The sequence below is a fragment of the Danio rerio genome, chromosome 4 (assembly GCF_052040795.2).
Source record: "Danio rerio strain M-AB ecotype USA chromosome 4, GRCz13ab, whole genome shotgun sequence".
Lineage (NCBI taxonomy): Eukaryota > Metazoa > Chordata > Actinopteri > Cypriniformes > Danionidae > Danio > Danio rerio.
In genome coordinates, this window is record NC_141024.2 from 68,101,413 (window position 1) to 68,118,347 (window position 16,935).

Genomic DNA, 16,935 nt, shown 5'->3' on the forward strand with positions numbered 1-16,935 from the left:
AGGAGTGGCCAGCAAGCAAAGAGGACAGTCAGACAGTGATGAAGTGTTTAATGAAAGACGATTTAGAAACAAAAAGATGTTGAGTAAAAATTAGTTTGGATAATGATAAACGCTGAAATAATGAATATTTTAAATTGCAGCAAGTAATGGGCCTGAAGCATGAATTTAGGAATGGTGTAAGACTAATAATTACAGGGAAAGGTAGAGAAAATGGTTACAAATTTAAAAATAATTGGCAAAAATCTGTGCACAGACCAAACTGAATTGGATAAAAATCATGTTGAGGGGTATTAGTTTGTTATGGAACAAAACGATGGAATTAATGACTTTTGCATTGTTTACAGGACTGCAGTTTTGGGGACCTGGTGCAGCTTGGATGTGCAGTGGATTACTTATGTAGAGATTAAAATATGACAAATTAACAACTTTATTTCGGATTTTTCTAAACAGGTTGCTGAAGGTGTAAAGCTGGCCGGATTGACCTGAAAGTTAACATAGGGGTGTAAAACGGCCTGGAGCTAGGCCCAGGCCGAAAGGGGGATAAAACACCAAAAGGGGATATCTCATATCTAATTGGAGTGTGTAAGCATGTATTGGTGTGGGAGCTGAACACGCTGCACCACCAATGCATGAGGCCAACTGTATATTAGATACAGGCCAACACAAAAAGGGGAACTGAAAACCACATTAAATTCTAAAATAGAAAGAGAAAATAAGACTGATTTACTAGCATATCACAATCTGACAGAAAGTGTGTGATTAAGTGTGTATGGATGTTTCCCAGAGATGGGTTGCAGCTGGAAGGGCATCCGCTGTGTAAAACATATGTTGGATAAGTTGGCGGTTCATTTCACTGACAGTGGGGACCCCAAATTAATAAAGGGACTAAGCTTCAAAAAAAAAAAAAAATGAATGAATGAATTGGACAAATTAGACTGGAGAAATTTTTGAAAAAATTAATAAAACACAATCACATTTTAAAATTATTTTATTTTACACATTAGTTTTTTGATTTTTTTTTAAAAAAAAATATTTTTATACACACATTATTTTTTTATCTTCTATGTGAAGACATTTTTTATAATTTTTTTATATTTTATTTTAAGAAATTTTTATGCTTTTTATCTTTTATTTTAATGCCTTTGTAATGCTTTTTAAATCTTTTATTTTAAGACATTTGTATGTTTTTTCATAATCTTTTATTCTAAGACATTCAATGTTTTTTTTTAATCTTTTATTTTAAGAGGCTTTTTGAATCTTTTATTTTAAGACATTTTAACGATTATTTAGTTTTAAACACATCATTATGAGTTTAAGATTCTTTTATTTGAAGACAATTTTAGGATTTTTTATTTGAACACATTTTTGAAGATTATTTTAGTTTAAGCCATTGTTGTTTTTAAATATTTCATTTAAAGACATTTTAAGATTTTTATTTTCAGCCATGGTTGTTTTTGAACCGTTTATTTAAAGAGATTCTTAAGATTTTTATTTTATTTTAATCACATTGTTGTGTTTTTGATTTTGCCATTTTAAGACATTGAGAGAAAAAATATGTTTGAATTTTGGTTTTAATAATTTGGTGACAAGTTTGAGCTAGTTTAATAACATTGTTACGATTGAGCTCTGAATCTTTCATTTTAATAATTGTTTAGTTTAATCCTACTTTGAAGCTGTTTTCATCCTAAATCTCAATTGTAATTTTGGTTCGATAATGAATTTAAAATGTTGAAATTCAGTTTGAACTATTCATGGGGATTATAATTTTGTATTAGTAAATTTCTAATTCCAATCACAAGTGTTTTCACAAGTGTTGATCTTTGATCTTATTATACAGAGGGATTTTTAATTAGAGCATATCTTTATGGGTGTGAATTTTCTTTTAATCAGATTTTTGTTTTTTTTATGTTGGAGTTTTTAAATTTTGTTTACATTTTTATTATTGTGATTCTTATTCTAATTTTGGTGGGGAAGAAGAAAACAAATTACCTTTATTGATAAAGTATATAAGAATGGAAAATTTTAATTATGGGATAATTGGAAGTTAATAAGAGTATTGGGAGTAATAAGCCTGAATATAGCAAGTATAATCCTTATTAAAAGAAGATATCGGAGTGACTTCAAGAGGGAAGAGACTGCACCACCGAAGAGGAGAACCAAGAGTGAGGAATTATAAACTGAATCCAGAAAAGTTAAAGAAATTGAAATTGTTAAAAGGGGTTTTGGGCATTATCTAACATAATGAATAAGCACTATGATGTTAATGATTTTTTTGAATGAGAGGGAAAACCAAGATTTAGGAAAACGCCTGTTGTAATGACAATTGGAATTTTTTGTGGGGATTTGATTATCTGTTTTTGTTTTTGTCTGCTCCAGAGAGGAGCAGAAAAGGGGAATTGTTGGAGAAAAAGAATTTATTTTCATTACTTTTGTGTTTTTTATTAGGAAAATGTTTAGACTAACAACAGATTAATCAATCTTTTCTATTGTATTATAAAACATCTTGACCAGACAAACTTCCTCTTTTTTACTGTGCTGCATACTTTTTAGAAGAACTGCTGACAAGTGGAAACAGCAGAATAAGAATAAATTTAGGTTTGTTCCAGAAGTCTAGACATGTCACAAGTTGTCATGATGCTTGATCAAAAGTACTGTCTTAGAATGACATGTAGTGGAATGTCCTGGGATGCCGTTGATTTTTAAGGCAATGGGATTCGCAGGACTTTTCGTCAAATCCTCGCACAACGTTAATTCATGACATTTGACAGATCCACGCCGAACGTCAAGCGACAACGTGATAGGAATGGGAGCATCTTAACATCATTGCTTCAGACTCAGGAAATGTTCTTGGAACTTCACACAGCCAGGCCTCCAGAGGAGCTGTAGCTTTTTTTGCCCCGGGGAAGCATGATCCACACGGAAGGGAATAAGAAATGCTGCCCAGTCATCTAAGCGCTTCCAAGTGCCAAAAGGTATCACCTTGCCCCGAGTGAGGCTCAAACTCACAACCTGCAGATTATGAGACTGACGCGCTGCCTACGGCGCCAACGAGGCAGACTGATGGACCTGGGCAAACTGTGAAATACCAGCTTCCATGTCACGGTGCTTCGGTGTGGATACTAGGAGACAGCCCGGGATAAGCAGAGATGTCAGGATGACCAAGCGGTCTAAGGTGCTGCGTACAGGTCGCAGTCTCCCCTGGAGGCGTGGGTTTGAATCCCACTTCTGACAAACCTAATCTTTAGCTACGCGTTCAGGCTAAAGTCTTTAACTCTCTGCCACCTTGTCAGAGTGATACAGTAACACTGACAAAGCACCGCATCAATCTCTTTGCGCCAAAGTTTATGCAGCCTAGCAGTGTCCCTGGCAGCCTTAATGGGCTCTTTAGACTGTAGGTTTTAGGGCGTTTGTGATCAAGGTATTGTCCACAAAAACTCGGGAAAACATGTAAACAAAACAATGGACGAGGCTTTTAATGCAAGTGAACCAAAAAGGGATCAAAAGTACTGTCTTGGAATGCCATGTAGTAGAATGTCCTGGGATGCCGTTGATTTTTAAGGCAATGGGATTCGCAGGACTTTTCGTCAAATCCTCGCACAACGTTAATTCATGACATTTGACAGATCCACGCCGAACGTCAAGCGACAACGTGATAGGAATGGGAGCATCTTACCATCATTGCTTCAGACTCAGGAAATGTTCTTGGAACTTCACACCGCCAGGCCTCCAGAGGAGCTGTAGCTTTTTAGCCCCGGGGAAACATGATCCACACGGAAGGGAATAAAAAATGCTGCCCAGTCATCTAAGCGCTTCCAAGTGCCAAAAGGTAGCACCTTGCCCCGTGTGAGGCTCGAACTCACGATCTTCAGATTATGAGACTGACGCGCTGCCTACTGCACCAACGAGGCAGACTGACGGACCTGGGCAAACTGTGAAACACCAGCTTCCATGTCACGGTGCTTCGGTGTGGATACTAGGAGACAGCTCGGGATAAGTAGGGATGTCAGGATGGACAAGCGGTCTAATGCGCTGCGTTAAGGTTGCAATTTCCCCTGGAGGCGTGGGTTCAAATGCCACTTCCGACAAACCTAATCTTTGGCTATGCGTTCAGGCTCAAGTCTTTAACTCTCTGCCACCTTGTCAGAGTGATACAGTAACACTGACAAAGCACCGCGTCAATCTCTTTGCGCCAAAGTTTATGCAGCCTAGCAGTGTCCCTGGTAGCCTTAATGGGCTCTTTAAACTGTAGGTTTTAAGGCGTTTGCGATCAAGGTATTGTCCACAAAAACTCGGAAAAGCATGTGAACAAAAGAATGGACGAGGGCTTTAATGCAAGTGAACCAAAAGGGGATTAAAAGTACTGTCTTAGAATGCCATGTAGTGGAATGTCCTGGGATGCCGTTGATTTTTAAGGCAATGGGATTCGCAGGACTTTTCGTCAAATCCTCGCACAACGTTAATTCATGACATTTGACAGATCCATGCCGAACGTCAAGCGACAATGTGATAGGAATGGGAGCATCTTACCATCATTGCTTCAGACTCAGGAAGTGTTCTTGGAACTTCACACCGCCAGGCCTCCAGAGGAGCTGTAGCTTTTTAGCCCCGGGGAAGCATGATCCACACGGAAGGGAATAAAAAATGCTGCCCAGTCATCTAAGCGCTTCCAAGTGCCAAAAGGTAACACCTTGCCCCATGTAAGGCTCGAGTTCACGACCTTCAGATTATGAGACTGACGCGCTGCCTACTGCACCAATGAGGTAGACTGATGGACTTGGGCAAACTGTGAAACACCAGCTTCCATGTCACGGTGCTTCGGTGTGGATACTAGAAGACAGCTCAGGTTGAGCAGGGATGTAAGGATGGCCAAGCAGTCTAAGGCGCTGCGTTCAGGTCGCAGTCTCCCCTGGAGGCGTGGGTTTGTATCCCACTTCTGACAAACCTAATCTTTAGCTACGCGTTCAGGCTAAAGTCTTTAACTCTCTGCCACCTTGTCAGAGTGATACAGTAACTCTGACAAAGCACCGCATCAATCTCTTTGCGCCAAAGTTTATGCACCCTAGCAGTGTCCCTGGCAGACTTAATGGGCTCTTTAGACTGTAGGTTTTAAGGCGTTTGCGATCAAGGTATTGTCCACAAAAACTCGGAAAAGCATGTGAACAAAACAATGGACGAGGGCTTTAATGCAAGTGAACCAAAAGGGGATCAAAAGTACTGTCTTAGAATGCCATGTAGTGGAATGTCCTGGGATGCCGTTGATTTTTAAGGCAATGGGATTCGCAGGACTTTTCGTCAAATCCTCGCACAATGTTAATTCATGACATTTGACAGATCCACGCCGAACGTCAAGCGACAATGTGATAGGAATGGGAGCATCTTACCATCATTGCTTCAGACTCAGGAAATGTTCTTGGAACTTCACACCGCCAGGCCTCCAGAGGAGCTGTAGCTTTTTAGCCCCGGGGAAGCATGATCCACACGGAAGGGAATAAAAAATGCTGCCCAGTCATCTAAGCGCTTCCAAGTGCCAAAAGGTAACACCTTGCCCCGTGTGAGGCTTAAACTCACAACCTTCAGATTATGAGACTGACGCGCTGCCTACTGCGCCAATGAGGCAGACTGATGGACTTGGGCAAACTGTGAAACACCAGCTTCCATGTCACGGTGCCTCGGTGTGGATACTAGGAGACAGCTCGGGACAAGCAGGGATGTCAGGATGGCCAACGGTCTAAGGCGCTGCGTTCAGGTTGCAGTTTCCTCTGGAGGCGTGGGTTCAAATCCCACTTCTGACAAACCTAATCTTTAGCTACACGTTCAGGCTAAAGTCTTTAACTCTCTGCCACCTTGTAAGCGTGATACAGTAACTCTGACAAAGCACCACATCAATCTCTTTGCGCCAAAGTTTATGCACCCTAGCAGTGTCCCTGGCAGCCTTAATGGGCTCTTTAGACTGTAGATTTTAAGGCGTTTGCGATCAAGGTATTGTCCACAAAAACTCGGAAAAGCATGTGAACAAAAGAATGGACGAGGGCTTTAATGCAAGTGAACCAAAAGGGGATCAAAAGTACTATCTTAGAATGCCATGTAGTGGAATGTCCTGGGATGCCGTTGATTTTTAAGGCAATGGGATTCGCAGGACTTTTCGTCAAATCCTCGCACAACGTTAATTCATGACATTTGACAGATCCACGCCGAACGTCAAGCGACAATGTGATAGGAATGGGAGCATCTTACCATCATTGCTTCAGACTCAGGAAATGTTCTTGGAACTTCACACCGCCAGGTCTCCAGAGAAGCTGTAGCTTTTTAGCCCCGGGGAAGCATGATCCACACGGAAGGGAATAAAAAATGCTGCCCAGTCATCTAAGCGCCAAAAGGTAACACCTTGCCCCGTGTGAAGCTCGAACTCACGACCTTCAGATTATGAGACTGACGCGCTGCCTACTGCACCAATGAGGTAGACTGATGGACTTGGGCAAACTGTGAAACACCAGCTTCCATGTCACGGTGCTTCGGTGTGGATACTAGAACACAGCTCAGGTTGAGCAGGGATGTAAGGATGGCCAAGCAGTCTAAGGCGCTGCGTTCAGGTCGCAGTCTCCCCTGGAGGCGTGGGTTTGAATCCCACTTCTGACAAACCTAATCTTTAGCTACGCGTTCAGGCTAAAGTCTTTAACTCTCTGCCACCTTGTCAGAGTGATACAGTAACTCTGACAAAGCACCGCATCAATCTCTTTGCGCCAAAGTTTATGCACCCTAGCAGTGTCCCTGGCAGACTTAATGGGCTCTTTAGACTGTAGGTTTTAAGGCGTTTGCGATCAAGGTATTGTCCACAAAAATTTGGAAAAGCATGTGAACAAAACAATGGACGAGGGCTTTAATGCAAGTGAACCAAAAGGGGATCAAAAGTACTGTCTTAGAATGCCATGTAGTGGAATGTCCTGGGATGCCGTTGATTTTTAAGGCAATGGGATTCGCAGGACTTTTCGTCAAATCCTCGCACAATGTTAATTCATGACATTTGACAGATCCACGCCGAACGTCAAGCGACAATGTGATAGGAATGGGAGCATCTTACCATCATTGCTTCAGACTCAGGAAATGTTCTTGGAACTTCACACCGCCAGGCCTCCAGAGGAGCTGTAGCTTTTTAGCCCCGGGGAAGCATGATCCACACGGAAGGGAATAAAAAATGCTGCCCAGTCATCTAAGCGCCAAAAGGTAACACCTTGCCCCGTGTGAAGCTCGAACTCACGACCTTCAGATTATGAGACTGACGTGCTGCCTACTGCGCTAATGTGGCAGACTGATAGACTTGGGCAAACTGTGAAACACCAGCTTCCATGTCACGGTGCTTCGGTGTGGATACTAGGAGACAGCTCGGGATAAGCAGGGATGTCAGGATGGCCAACGGTCTAAGGCGCTGCATTCAGGTTGCAGTTTCCTCTGGAGGCATGGGTTCGAATCCCACTTCCGACAAACCTAATCATTGGCTATGCGTTCAGGCTCAAGTCTTTAACTCTCTGCCACCTTGTCAGAGTGATACAGTAACACTGACAAAGCACCGCATCAATCTCTTTGCGCCAAAGTTTATGCAGCCTAGCAGTGTCTCTGGCAGCCTTAATGGGCTCTTTACACTGTAGGTTTTAAGGCGTTTGCGATCAAGGTATTGTCCACAAAAACTCGGAAAAGCATGTGAACAAAACAATGGACGAGGGCTTTAATGCAAGTGAACCAAAAGGGGATCAAAAGTACTGTCTTAGAATGCCATGTAGTGGAATGTCCTGGGATGCCGTTGATTTTTAAGGCAATGGTATTCGCAGGACTTTTCGTCAAATCCTCGCACAACGTTAATTCATGACATTTGACAGATCCACGCCGAACGTCAAGCGACAACGTGATAGGAATGGGAGCATCTTACCATCATTGCTTCAGACTCAGGAAATGTTCTTGGAACTTCACACCGCCAGGTCTCCAGAGGAGCTGTAGCTTTTTAGCCCCGGGGAAGCATGATCCACACGGAAAGGAATAAAAAATGCTGCCCAGTCATCTAAGCGCCAAAAGGTAACACCTTGCCCCGTGTGAAGCTCGAACTCACGACCTTCAGATTATGAGACTGACGTGCTGCCTACTGCGCTAATGTGGCAGACTGATAGAATTGGGCAAACTGTGAAACACCAGCTTCCATGTCACGGTGCTTCGGTGTGGATACTAGGAGACAGCTCAGCATAAGCAGGGATGTCAGGATGGCCAACGGTCTAAGGCGCTGCATTCAGGTTGCAGTTTCCTCTGGAGGCATGGGTTCGAATCCCACTTCTGACAAACCTAATCTTTGGCTATGCGTTCAGGCTCAAGTCTTTAACTCTCTGCCACCTTGTCAGAGTGATACAGTAACACTGACAAAGCACCGCATCAATCTCTTTGCGCCAAAGTTTATGCAGCCTAGCAGTGTCTCTGGCAGCCTTAATGGGCTCTTTACACTGTAGGTTTTAAGGCGTTTGCGATCAAGGTATTGTCCACAAAAACTCGGAAAAGCATGTGAACAAAACAATGGACGAGGGCTTTAATGCAAGTGAACCAAAAGGGGATCAAAAGTACTGTCTTAGAATGCCATGTAGTGGAATGTCCTGGGATGCCGTTGATTTTTAAGGCAATGGTATTCGCAGGACTTTTCGTCAAATCCTCGCACAACGTTAATTCATGACATTTGACAGATCCACGCCGAACGTCAAGCGACAACGTGATAGGAATGGGAGCATCTTACCATCATTGCTTCAGACTCAGGAAATGTTCTTGGAACTTCACACCGCCAGGCCTCCAGAGGAGCTGTAGCTTTTTAGCCCCGGGGAAACATGATCCACACGGAAGGGAATAAAAAATGCTGCCCAGTCATCTAAGCGCTTCCAAGTGCCAAAAGGTAGCACCTTGCCCCGTGTGAGGCTCGAACTCACGACCTTCAGATTATGAGACTGACGCGCTGCCTACTGCGCCAACGAGGCAGACTGACGGACCTGGGCAAACTGTGAAACACCAGCTTCCATGTCACGGTGCTTCGGTGTGGATACTAGGAGACAGCTCGGGATAAGTAGGGATGTCAGGATGGACAAGCGGTCTAAGGCGCTGCGTTAAGGTTGCAATTTCCCCTGGAGGCATGGGTTCAAATGCCACTTCCGACAAACCTAATCTTTGGCTATGCGTTCAGGCTCAAGTCTTTAACTCTCTGCCACCTTGTCAGAGTGATACAGTAACACTGACAAAGCACTGCATCAATCTCTTTGCGCCAAAGTTTATGCAGCCTAGCAGTGTCCCTGGTAGCCTTAATGGGCTCTTTAAACTGTAGGTTTTAAGGCGTTTGCGATCAAGGTATTGTCCACAAAAACTCGGAAAAGCATGTGAACAAAACAATGGACGAGGGCTTTAATGCAAGTGAACCAAAAGGGGATCAAAAGTACTGTCTTAGAATGACATGTAGTGGAATGTCCTGGGATGCCGTTGATTTTTAAGGCAATGGGATTCGCAGGACTTTTCGTCAAATCCTCGCACAACGTTAATTCATGACATTTGACAGATCCACGCCGAACGTCAAGCGACAACATGATAGGAATGGGAGCATCTTACCATCATTGCTTCAGACTCAGGAAATGTTCTTGGAACTTCACACCGCCAGGCCTCCAGAGGAGCTGTAGCTTTTTAGCCCCGGGGAAGCATGATCCACACGGAAGGGAATAAAAAATGCTGCCCAGTCATCTAAGCGCTTCCAAGTGCCAAAAGGTAGCACCTTGCCCCGTGTGAGGCTCGAACTCACGACCTTCAGATTATGAGACTGACGCGCTGCCTACTGCGCCAACGAGGCAGACTGATGGACCTGGGCAAACTGTGAAACACCAGCTTCCATGTCACGGTGCTTCGGTGTGGATACTAGGAGACAGCTCGGGATAAGTAGGGATGTCAGGATGGACAAGCGGTCTAAGGCGCTGCGTTAAGGTTGCAATTTCCCCTGGAGGCATGGATTCAAATGCCACTTCTGACAACCCTAATCTTTGGCTATGCGTTCAGGCTCAAGTCTTTAGCTCTCTGCCACCTTGTCAGAGTGATACAGTAACACTGACAAAGCACCGCATCAATCTCTTTGCGCCAAAGTTTATGCAGCCTAGCAGTGTCACTGGCAGCCTTAATGGGCTCTTTAGACTGTAGGTTTTAAGGCGTTTGCGATCAAGGTATTGTCCACAAAAACTCGGTAAAGCATGTGAACAAAACAATGGACGAGGGCTTTAATGCAAGTGAACCAAAAGGGGATCAAAAGTACTGTCTTAGAATGACATGTAGTGGAATGTCCTGGGATGCCGTTGATTTTTAAGGCAATGGGATTCGCAGGACTTTACGTCAAATCCTCGCACAACGTTAATTCATGACATTTGACAGATCCACGCCGAACGTCAAGCGACAACGTGATAGGAATGGGAGCATCTTACCATCATTGCTTCAGACTCAGGAAATGTTCTTGGAACTTCACACCGCCAGGCCTCCAGAGGAGCTGTAGCTTTTTAGCCCCGGGGAAGCATGATCCACACGGAAGGGAATAAAAAATGCTGCCCAGTCATCTAAGCGCTTCCAAGTGCCAAAAAGTAGCACCTTGCCCCGTGTGAGGCTCGAACTCACGACCTTCAGATTATGAGACTGACGCGCTGCCTACTGCGCCAACAAGGCAGACTGATGGACCTGGGCAAACTGTGAAACACCAGCTTCCATGTCACGGTGCTTCGGTGTGGATACTAGGAGACAGCTCGGGATAAGTAGGGATGTCAGGATGGACAAGCGGTCTAAGGCGCTGCGTTAAGGTTGCAATTTCCCCTGGAGGCATGGATTCAAATGCCACTTCCGACAACCCTAATCTTTGGCTATGCGTTCAGGCTCAAGTCTTTAGCTCTCTGCCACCTTGTCAGAGTGATACAGTAACACTGACAAAGCACCGCATCAATCTCTTTGCGCCAAAGTTTATGCAGCCTAGCAGTGTCACTGGCAGTCTTAATGGGCTCTTTAGACTGTAGGTTTTAAGGCGTTTGCGATCAAGGTATTGTCCACAAAAACTCGGTAAAGCATGTGAACAAAACAATGGACGAGGGCTTTAATGCAAGTGAACCAAAAGGGGATCAAAAGTACTGTCTTAGAATGACATGTAGTGGAATGTCCTGGGATGCCGTTGATTTTTAAGGCAATGGGATTCGCAGGACTTTTCGTCAAATCCTCGCACAACGTTAATTCATGACATTTGACAGATCCACGCCGAACGTCAAGCGACAACGTGATAGGAATGGGAGAATCTTACCATCATTGCTTCAGACTCAGGAAATGTTCTTGGAACTTCACACCGCCAGGCCTCCAGAGGAGCTGTAGCTTTTTAGCCCCGGGGAAGCATGATCCACACGGAAGGGAATAAAAAATGCTGCCCAGTCATCTAAGCGCTTCCAAGTGCCAAAAGGTAGCACCTTGCCCCGTGTGAGGCTCGAACTCACGACCTTCAGATTATGAGACTGACGCGCTGCCTACTGCGCCAACGAGGCAGACTGATGGACCTGGGCAAACTGTGAAACACCAGCTTCCATGTCACGGTGCTTCGGTGTGGATACTAGGAGACAGCTCGGGATAAGTAGGGATGTCAGGATGGACAAGCGGTCTAAGGCGCTGCGTTAAGGTTGCAATTTCCCCTGGAGGCATGGATTCAAATGCCACTTCCGACAACCCTAATCTTTGGCTATGCGTTCAGGCTCAAGTCTTTAGCTCTCTGCCACCTTGTCAGAGTGATACAGTAACACTGACAAAGCACCGCATCAATCTCTTTGCGCCAAAGTTTATGCAGCCTAGCAGTGTCACTGGCAGTCTTAATGGGCTCTTTAGACTGTAGGTTTTAAGGCGTTTGCGATCAAGGTATTGTCCACAAAAACTCGGTAAAGCATGTGAACAAAACAATGGACGAGGGCTTTAATGCAAGTGAACCAAAAGGGGATCAAAAGTACTGTCTTAGAATGACATGTAGTGGAATGTCCTGGGATGCCGTTGATTTTTAAGGCAATGGGATTCGCAGGACTTTTCGTCAAATCCTCGCACAACGTTAATTCATGACATTTGACAGATCCACGCCGAACGTCAAGCGACAACGTGATAGGAATGGGAGAATCTTACCATCATTGCTTCAGACTCAGGAAATGTTCTTGGAACTTCACACCGCCAGGCCTCCAGAGGAGCTGTAGCTTTTTAGCCCCGGGGAAGCATGATCCACACGGAAGGGAATAAAAAATGCTGCCCAGTCATCTAAGCGCTTCCAAGTGCCAAAAGGTAGCACCTTGCCCCGTGTGAGGCTCGAACTCACGACCTTCAGATTATGAGACTGACGCGCTGCCTACTGCGCCAACGAGGCAGACTGATGGACCTGGGCAAACTGTGAAACACCAGCTTCCATGTCACGGTGCTTCGGTGTGGATACTAGGAGACAGCTCGGGATAAGTAGGGATGTCAGGATGGACAAGCGGTCTAAGGCGCTGCGTTAAGGTTGCAATTTCCCCTGGAGGCATGGATTCAAATGCCACTTCCGACAACCCTAATCTTTGGCTATGCGTTCAGGCTCAAGTCTTTAGCTCTCTGCCACCTTGTCAGAGTGATACAGTAACACTGACAAAGCACCGCATCAATCTCTTTGCGCCAAAGTTTATGCAGCCTAGCAGTGTCACTGGCAGCCTTAATGGGCTCTTTAGACTGTAGGTTTTAAGGCGTTTGCGATCAAGGTATTGTCCACAAAAACTCGGTAAAGCATGTGAACAAAACAATGGACGAGGGCTTTAATGCAAGTGAACCAAAAGGGGATCAAAAGTACTGTCTTAGAATGACATGTAGTGGAATGTCCTGGGATGCCGTTGATTTTTAAGGCAATGGGATTCGCAGGACTTTTCGTCAAATCCTCGCACAACGTTAATTCATGACATTTGACAGATCCACGCCGAACGTCAAGCGACAACGTGATAGGAATGGGAGCATCTTACCATCATTGCTTCAGACTCAGGAAATGTTCTTGGAACTTCACACCGCCAGGCCTCCAGAGGAGCTGTAGCTTTTTAGCCCCGGGGAAGCATGATCCACACGGAAGGGAATAAAAAATGCTGCCCAGTCATCTAAGCGCTTCCAAGTGCCAAAAGGTAGCACCTTGCCCCGTGTGAGGCTCGAACTCACGATCTTCAGATTATGAGACTGACGCGCTGCCTACTGCGCCAACGAGGCAGACTGATGGATCTGGGCAAACTGTGAAACACCAGCTTCCATGTAACGGTGCTTCGGTGTGGATAATAGGAGACAGCTCGGGATAAGTAGGTATGTCAGGATGGCCAAGCGGTCTAAGGCGCTGCATTAAGGTTGCAATTTCCCCTGGAGGCGTGGGTTCGAATGCCACTTCCGACAAACCTAATCTTTGGCTATGCGTTCAGGCTAAAGTCTTTAACTCTCTGCCACCTTGTCAGAGTGATACAGTAACACTGACAAAGCACCGCATCAATCTCTTTGCGCCAAAGTTTATGCAGCCTAGCAGTGTCCCTGGCAGCCTTAATGGGCTCTTTAGACTGTAGGTTTTAAGGCGTTTGCGATCAAGGTATTGTCCACAAAAACTCGGAAAAGCATGTGAACAAAACAATGGACGAGGGCTTTAATGCAAGTGAACCAAAAGGGGATCAAAAGTACTGTCTTAGAATGACATGTAGTAGAATGTCCTGGGATGCCGTTGATTTTTAAGGCAATGGGATTCGCAGGACTTTTCGTCAAATCCTCGCACAACGTTAATTCATGACATTTGACAGATCCACGCCGAACATCAAGCGACAACGTGATAGGAATGGGAGAATCTTACCATCATTGCTTCAGACTCAGGAAATGTTCTTGGAACTTCACACTGCCAGGCCTCCAGAGGAGCTGTAGCTTTTTAGCCCCGGGGAAGCATGATCCACACGGAAGGGAATAAAAAATGCTGCCCAGTCATCTAAGCGCTTCCAAGTGCAAAAAGGTAACACCTTGCCCCGTGTGAGGCTCGAACTCACGACCTTCAGATTATGAGACTGACGCAAAAACAGAATCAAACAAGGCAATTGAAGAACTATTATGGTTATAAACTGTATAAACTATAGACATACACATAAATAATAAACAGTTAAATAAAATGTTAATAAAATAAATTATTTTTATAAAATGTGAAATAAAATAGAAACCAACAAGTGAAATAGTATAAATTGAAGAACTATTATGGTAGTAAACTTTATACACTCATATATACACATATATACATATGTACACACACATATATATAAATAATACATTAAATAAAATGTTAACAAAATAAATACACTATTTAAATAAATTGCGCAATAAAATAGAAACCAACAACAAGTGAAATAGAATAAACTGTAGAACTATTATGGTTAGTTACTATATAAACACACACACATGTATAAATAATAAATAAGGTAAATAAAATGTTAACAAAATAAATGATTAAAAAGTAAAATGTGCAAAAAAACAACAAGTGAAATAGAATAAATTGAATTATTATGGTTATAAACTGTAAACACTATACACACACACACACATAAATAATATAAAAGTTAAATAAAATGTCAGCAAAATAAATACACTATTTAAAGAAAATGTGAAATAAAAATATAAACTAACAGCAAGTGAAATTGAATGAACTGAAGAACTATTACACTATATACATACCAGAGGTGGGACCAAGTCATTGTTTGGCAAGTCACAAGTAAGTCTCAATTCATTGCCCTCAAGTCCCGAGTCAAGTCCCGAGTCAAGACAGGCAAGTCCCGAGTCAAGTCCCAAGTCAAAGGCAACAAGTCTCAAGTCAAGTCCAAAGTCCTATAGTTTGATTTTCGAGTCTTTTCGAGTCTTTTTAACAGAAAAATAAAATTTAAACAGATTATGTATGGCTGTAAGATCTGTATTTATTAAACAAACCTTTTTTTTTAATGAAAGAACATTGCTTAGATATATAAAGATACAAATGTAATTTTCTGAAAAAGTGCTAAACAGTGCTGTGTCTCGTCTACACAGCCTATTGCACAAGAACGAGTTCCACCAAAAAAAGAGTCCATTTTGCCTCACATCACACAGAAATTGCAGGTCTACTGCTGTCTAGTTCAGTAAGTTTAGTTGTGCTATGTTATGTCTTCAGTGATCAACTTGTGATTAACTAAAACTACATAAACAACCTCAATGAGGCAGCAGTAGACCAACAACTCCTGTATGCTGCAAAGTAAAATTGAGTGAAATTGGTATTTTGTCAATTGAATCTCGTGTGTGCTAAAGAGATGGAGATGCAAATCTGTCTAGCAGCAATGTAAAATGGTAGCACATATTCTAAATGAAGTAGGTTACTTCATACAAACAATAACGTTGTTTTCTTCACATAACGTTGAAGAACTTTGCTCTCTACCTTGTGTGATGCTCGTGCACCGATTTCCTCTGTGGACAAAACTGCTTGCGAGCTCTCAAATATACGCTGCTCACGCGCAAATTTTCTCTCGCTCTCAAATATGCACTGCTCACACACACATTTTCCTGCGCGCTCTCAGAGATTATATATAGAATTTGTGTCTTGTGTTACCTCTTCCTTTTGTGCTTTTTGATATGATTTATATTGAGGCACTATTTATTAACAATAACCAGAATACTAAAATAGACTTACATATTAATTTTTTTATCTAATAAACCATAACATTTTGGCTGTATGTTTTATGATGAGATATTTCCAGTTTTAAACACTTAAAGACACAGAGAATAGAGGTTGGATGTAAAGAATGCATTTTGTTTTACAAACATTTATTAAACATCCAAAAGGTTCACCGTACTAATCAAATAAAAACATTTAAACAAAAATATAACTAACGCAAGCAGAAATGTAACTGTGATAAAAATAAGGAAAAACATGATTTGGCATTATAGCCTACTGTACTATTCACTCTTTAAATAAATCTCACTATCAATCCCATTTTATCATGGCAACTAAAATAAAGTGAACTAGTCTCTGCTGTCTTCCACATTATTGATGAGATTGTGGAGGACATTTTCCATGTCATCCTCTTCATTTTGAGGAAAAGCTGTTCCACAGGTTCCCTGAACACATCTATTGGCATGGACAGTGTTTTGAACAGTACTATAGTAAAGTACTTTAATTGTTCTGTTGGGGTCATATTATAGTTGCTATGGTAACACAAGTGTAATATAAACAAATGACCCAGTGCTGTAGTTTTTTTACAGTATTGGGTATATTATACTACAATTCACCACACTTTACTGTAGTAAAACTACACTCTGTATTTCATTTTATTACTTCACTATTCTTAATACTACAGTATGCTGAAGCATTCATTAACAACTTGTAAATAATACTAGGCTTAAACATAGGCAGTATACCTAACTCTCAAAAACACTAGTATTTATTATAGAATTTACCTTAACCACATAGTTTTTCGTGTATTGTTACTAAATAGTTTAGCAATATATAAACCATATCAACATTCTGGAATAATCAATTTATCAGGAGGATCTCTGGAGAGCAAAAGCAGGAAAATTATGAAGCGCCAGTGTGGACAAAACTCAAGCAAACGCAGAGAGACTGAATACACGCATGAGAGACCAGCAAATCAGATTGAAGTACCTGCCCACTGGTGAAAGTAATGTCAGAGCCAATCAGATTTTTCTTTCTTTTCATAAAGAACGGGGTTCGAATCCCACTTAGGCACTTGTAAACAATCATTTTAGAACATTTTGTCAAAAATCCCTACTGAAAAAAAACAGCTTAAACCAGCCTAGGCTGGTTGGCTGGTTTTAGAGGGGTTTTGGCCATTTCCAGGCTTGTTTTCATGTTTGAATAGCCAATAAATGTGCTAA

At 42.6% G+C, this 16,935-nt stretch overlaps 1 protein-coding gene and 7 non-coding genes across 14 annotated transcripts in view; all 8 read right to left on the bottom strand.

Moving 5' to 3' along the window:
* Positions 1-16,935, bottom strand: part of LOC147845236 (uncharacterized) — a 934,973-nt gene that overhangs the window by 403,285 nt on the left and 514,753 nt on the right. The gene's annotated exons all lie outside the window — the stretch shown is intronic.
* On the bottom strand, positions 3,836-3,908 carry trnam-cau (transfer RNA methionine (anticodon CAU)). Its single transcript has one exon. It is a non-coding gene; the product is annotated as a tRNA-Met (tRNA).
* trnam-cau (transfer RNA methionine (anticodon CAU)) lies at positions 8,927-8,999 on the bottom strand. The gene has a single exon. It is a non-coding gene; the product is annotated as a tRNA-Met (tRNA).
* trnam-cau (transfer RNA methionine (anticodon CAU)) lies at positions 9,781-9,853 on the bottom strand. The gene has a single exon. It is a non-coding gene; the product is annotated as a tRNA-Met (tRNA).
* On the bottom strand, positions 10,635-10,707 carry trnam-cau (transfer RNA methionine (anticodon CAU)). Its single transcript has one exon. It is a non-coding gene; the product is annotated as a tRNA-Met (tRNA).
* On the bottom strand, positions 11,489-11,561 carry trnam-cau (transfer RNA methionine (anticodon CAU)). The gene has a single exon. It is a non-coding gene; the product is annotated as a tRNA-Met (tRNA).
* On the bottom strand, positions 12,343-12,415 carry trnam-cau (transfer RNA methionine (anticodon CAU)). The gene has a single exon. It is a non-coding gene; the product is annotated as a tRNA-Met (tRNA).
* Positions 13,197-13,269, bottom strand: trnam-cau (transfer RNA methionine (anticodon CAU)). The gene has a single exon. It is a non-coding gene; the product is annotated as a tRNA-Met (tRNA).